Below are 5916 nucleotides of genomic sequence, written 5' to 3'. Positions count from 1 at the left end.
AAATGTATTTGTATGGTATCTACTAACCCTGGAATTTTTCTACATACTGTAAACAAAGTAGCCTTTCCAACCTAACCTTAAGTATCCTCAAATACTTCAGGGAGTGACAACAACCAGAAGAAAATCACGAACTTGCCCACCTCCTGTTCTGCTGCCGCACTAGCATCAGCCACTGCAAACACAAGAGCAGATTTCCCAGTGAGCCCCACTGGTACTCTGCAGCAGCAAGGACTGAGTGGCAAACGTGTATGTACACTGTTTTTATTTTCCTTGATGGCTCTGCATATTGGTCAATTTTTACAGAAATTACAAAGCAAGACAACAGTGTATGGTCTCCATGTGCTAAGGCAATCAGCAATATCCTGATCTTCATTGGTGCAGCTTTTATAAAAACTCAATGTGGAGAATCCTCAAAAGGCTAACTGCCTTATGACCCCTCTATGCCACTCTTTGGTACATGCCCAAATGACTCAAGCTCCTGCTTGGCTCAGCATGCCTACTCCCACTCTAATCACCGTAACTAGAAAGTGAAAACAACCTCACTTTAACTGGTGAGCAGATAATGTGTGGTATGTATACACAATGGAATTCTATTCAGGTGTAAAGAAAAATAAAATTGCCGGGCAGTGGTGGCGCACACCTTTAATCCTAGCACTTGGGAGGCAGAGGCCGGCAGATTTCTGAGTTCCAGGCCAGCCTGGTCTACAGAGTGAGTTCCAGGACAGCCAGGGCTACACAGAGAAACCCTGTCTCGGAAAAAAAAGAAAAAGAAAATCACAAAATTCTCAGGTAAATGTATGGAGCTAGAAAACATACCAAGGGGGAAACCTACACTCAGAAAGATGAACATCACATATTCTCTCTTAGTTACAGATTCTATCTCTGAATCTTTAGACATGAGTATATATATACCCGGAGTAACCAAAGAAACCAAGAAGTAAAGAGACAACGGGGAGAGGCACTTCCATAGGGGAGGGAGCGAAATGGTAGGACACAAACGCTATGTGGGAGAAATGGGAAACCTGGACAGGGGGAGCTTACCTGGAAGGAGAAGGGAGGGGCAATAGAAAGGGAGAGAAGGAGGGAAAAGGATGGATAACTAGCACACTAAGGATGCTTGAAAGCCATAGGAAAACACTGTTAAGTTAGAAATACATTCATAGCTATGCAAATGTCTACAGTATGTGTCTAGATATGTACTCACATACACTTGGAAAGAGGTGATGCCTCTTACACTTGAGGTGATGATGCTCCCTCCCCTGGAGCCATGCACTCACTAGCTAACAAGGATCCCAATGCCAGGCAGAGGAGCCTTCAAGTTCCTTCAGGGGAGTTAATTCCCAGGAATATAATCGGCACTGACACTATTACTCAAAACACTACATACTGCAGACACAAGACTTAGAAGAATCAAGTTGGAACTGACCTGGAAGCCTCCTCCTGAGGACCAGCTCTCAGAGCATCTAAAGATACTATGCAGACTGCCAGGCCTACCCAGCTGTGATGCCTGTAAACCACAGACCAGCAAAGCCATAGAGCTTCAAGGGTAAAATTGTGCCACTTAAACCTGGGTCAACCACAGTTGTCTAACTTAAGGACCACTCAGTAGGAATGAACTCATGATTGGCTGTAAACCTAGCCAAGTACCTGTGGCTCCATCAGTTGGTTATGAGCCTGGAAGGAGAACCTGCGACTGCCACTTTACTAGACCAGTATTGTTTCTAACTACATTCTAAATACTCGTCCTTGTACACACAGTAGGTGTAGCTCCCATGCTACATCAAAGAAGCTTCTTTTTTCAGCAGAGGGACTTCATAACAACTTGTCAAAATGCAGAGAACAGTACACAGCCCACCTGATACATCTATAGCACAAGCCCTACACCTAAGACTTAGAAAACATGCAAAAGGGGACAAAGACTGTAAGAGGCCCCTGAACCCCTGGACATCATCTGTGAGATGCCTTCTATACATGACAAGAATGCTGCACCCATGAAATCTTAAAAATATGGCTGATTAAACAAGACTTGTACCATCTCAACAGCAACTGTCATGCCAATGTGAATGGTGAAAACCTCCAAAGGCCCTACCCCTAAACCAAGAACTGCAGACAATCAATTGCCACTGAGCGGAACAGAATCAGTCTTCTCCGGGGATGAGGGCCTTGAGAGATTACCTAATCCCAAGTGATCAGTCCTAAATAAATACATATATGAATGACTCTAAATGGACTCAGCAGGCTGGCTGGCTGGCTGGCTCGCTCTCTCGCTCTCTCTCTCTCTCCCTCTCTCTCTCTCCCTCTCTCTCTCTCTCTCTCTCTCTCTGTGTGTGTGTGTGTGTGTGTAGCAATAGTTGAAGAGATCATGAATTTGAGTGGAGAAAGACAGTAGGCATTTTAAGGGGGAAACTGATGTAAATACCATATTTACATATGAAGTTCTCAAATTATTTATAGTAAGAAGGAACCCACCAGCCAGCCTAACTTACAGAGTAAGAAAGAGAGCCAAAGCTGCTGTGGGAAGCCAGACTGAGCCTGGACTCGTCCCCATCCCAGACTGGTGCTTGTCTTGTTGCCGCCTGACAGTTTGTATTATGAAGTGGGTGGGGACAGAAAGTTTCTATACAGATATAGATATAAGTGGGAGTATAAAAACAAATGCTCTTGGTATTCAAAGAACATCAGAGTAGCAGAAAACAGACATATCCTAATAACATGGTATTATCTAGTGTAGTTGGTTGAGAAAGAATGCCCCATGGGCTTGTGTATTTGAATGCTTAATCATCAGATACCAGAACAGTTGCATTAGGGGGTATGGCCTTGCCAGAGGAAGTGCGTCACTAGAAGTGGCTTCTAGGTTTCAAAAGCCCACACCAGGCCCAGTGTCTTCCTCTCTCTTCCTCTCCTGGCCTGAAATCAGGATGTATGCAGCTCTCAGATGCTGCCCCAGCGTCATGAGTGCTGCCATATTCCTACCCTGCTCCCCAGCGTGATGACGGCACACTAACCCTCTAACACTGTAAGCAAGGTCCAAACTAGGTTGCCTTGGTCATGGTCACTTCCTTCACAGCTACAGAGCAATGACTAATATAGCTAGCCATTCTCTTTTAAATTTGATTTTACATTTTTTTTTTATTTAATTAAAAAGCTGGGTCCTTCACTACCTCTGAGGTTTTCCTCAGTCATCTGCATTCTACACAAACTGATGAGCAATCCAAAACAAGGAAGTAGATGCCTTCTACATCACAGGACAACTGTACTCCCATCCCCAATCTAGCTCGAAGTGTTAAATTAGGATGTCAACCACCCTGATTTGCTGGTCACGGTAGAATATCCCAGGATGTAGAACCTTCACTGCCAAAAATCCCAGGCAAGCAGTGATGAGAGGGTTGGTTACTCTACAACTAATCATTTTCTAGAGTTGGCAAAATAATAGTAGCCTGACTTCTAGCACCAATTAAGTTTGATTTTCAAATAACTTTTTAGCCAAGTAGTAGTGTCACACACTTTTAATCCCAGCACTTGGGAGGCAGAGTCAGGCAGATTTATGAGTTGGAGGCCAGCCTGACTTAGAGTTCCAGGACAGCCAAAGCTAAACAGAGAAACCCCGACTCAAAACAAAAAATAAAAAAAAAAACAAATAACTTTTTATACCTGACTTCACCCATCTGTCATGATTTATCTAATGTTCAAAATTAAAATGAAGATAAATGTGAAAATGCAGTAGACATAAATAGGGCTCTGGAAAGCACAAAGGCTTTATAAAAAGTGTTCACTTTCGGGGGCTGGAGAGATGGCTCAGGGGTTAAGAGGGCTGGCTGCTCTTCCATAGGTCAGAGGTCCTGAGTTCAGTTCCCAGCAACCACGTGGGGGCTAGCAACCATCTGTAAAGGGATCCAGTGCTCTCTTCTGGTGTGTGTACACTGATACTATACTCACATACATAGAATAAATAAATCTAAAAAAAAAAAAAAATTAAAAAAAAAGTGTTTAGTTTCATGCAAAGTTAAAATCATAAGGGCTTGTTTTATCTAGATGTCCCATGACATACTGAGTACTATTACTGACAATATTACTTTGACAAGAGATTAAAAGAAAACTTCAAAAGATTTGTTCCTTTTTTAATTTATTTTATAATGCACTGGTGTGAGGGTGTCAGATCCCCTGGAACTGGAGTTACAGACACTGTGTGGATACTAAATGAAGAATCTTTGAAAATATAGCTAGTGGTCTGAGCTCTCTCTCCAGCCTTTTAGAACAATGGTAACAAGGACTTGGTTTAATGCTGGCTCCCACTGACTCCTCATGGAATAAAAGGTAAATGACTAAAATTCTGAAGCTTCAGGTTCAACCGAAAGGCTAAAAAGATGGTAGATGCCCCACAAACTCCTGCTAGGAACAAACAAGAAAAACATGGGACAATCCCTATGTTAACTGCAAAATGCAATGCATCTGCTAAGAGGACTTGATTTTCGCCTATAAAACTACCATTCCAATATTCTTACCTTCGCTTAAGTACTTCCACACTTGCTCATTAGAAAACACCGAGGTTCATTCAACTTCACTCTTCCGACTTTTCAAGACACAGTTTTCTCTGTGTAACCCTGGCTGTCCTGGAACTCGCTCTGTAGACGAGGCTGGCCACAAACTGACAGAGATCTGCCTGCCTCTGCCTCCCTAGTGCTGGGATTAAAGGCGTGTGCTACCACACCCCAGCTTAACCTCAATCTTAAGCATTTAAGCTATAAGTAAAATCCCAGGTTTGATTCTCAACAATTCCTATCTCATTTACAGAAAATGGAGACTTCTTGTATCGTGGCCTCGTTTAGGAGGATTAAGTCATTAGCATATTTCAAGTCTGTTGCACTTCTCCCACAAGGTGATAACAGCTAGGCTTTTCATCACTAACAACTTGTTTGCCAGTCTCTTAGGTTCATAAAAGAAAATGAAGTCAAGGATCAATCCATAAAGTCCCTTATGACATGAAATAAGAGTAATCACAAGAAGTCACTCACTCAAGTAAGAGCCAGTGACAGCACCCAAAGCAGTGGCAACATATTCTGTGCAACCAAGGCAAGCCCCCTGCCATGCCAGCAAAGCACAGGTAGCCCAGAGCCTCAATGCCCAAAGGTGCCCCCAGCAGCCCACTCTCAGCATCCAATCTGGCCTGGTTTTACAAAAATATAACTTGTATGTAAATAAAAGGAGACTTAACTAGCCAGTGATGAAAATTAGTACTATTCTGCTTTGAGGTCTCTCCATGAGCTTCAGTGAGACAATCACTAACTCAAGGCAATCCTCCTGCCTCAGTCTGCTAGGTGTTTGGATTACAGACCTGTATATTTGTCAGTTTCTGTAGAACGCAAGTGGCCATGCCTAGTTACAATACTCACATCCTAGTAATCTTTCCTATGTCTAGTACGTCATGTTGAATGTTTAAAGATCAATAGATTTTAAAACACATTACTATGAAAACATGTTGAAAGCTACTTTCTAGACCTCACTGAAATCCCTCAAGCAGAGAATGCATTTAAATAAAATTTAGCATAAAGTTTGACCAATTCTTCTTAGGCAATCTCCTAAAATATGTTCCTTTAAGAAGCTCCCTTAGAGCCCAGAAGATGTGGCAGAACCATCCAAAGTGCAGTGATCTACTCTGTTGTCCCCCGCTGCTTAAATACATACACACACACACACACACACACACACCAACAAACAACAAAAATACTTATACTCACTCAGTACTGAGTTCTGAATCACCTTGTTTTAACTTGCTCACCTCAAGAAAATCTATTCCAAGTCTTCTAATGTACCTTTTAAAGCCACAATCCGCTGGGCAGTGGTGGCACATGCCTTTAATCCCAGCACTTGGGAGAGGCAGGCGGATTTCTGAGTTCGAGGCCAGCCTGGTCTACAGAG

At 42.7% G+C, this 5916-nt stretch overlaps 1 protein-coding gene across 4 annotated transcripts in view; it reads right to left on the bottom strand.

Moving 5' to 3' along the window:
- Positions 1–5916, bottom strand: part of Acsl3 (acyl-CoA synthetase long chain family member 3) — a 53531-nt gene that overhangs the window by 27436 nt on the left and 20179 nt on the right. The gene's annotated exons all lie outside the window — the stretch shown is intronic.

This window comes from Mastomys coucha, unplaced genomic scaffold (assembly GCF_008632895.1).
Source record: "Mastomys coucha isolate ucsf_1 unplaced genomic scaffold, UCSF_Mcou_1 pScaffold14, whole genome shotgun sequence".
Classification (NCBI taxonomy): Eukaryota; Metazoa; Chordata; class Mammalia; order Rodentia; family Muridae; genus Mastomys; species Mastomys coucha.
Note: the sequence above shows the minus strand (reverse complement) of the source record. Positions and strands in the feature narration are given on the sequence as shown.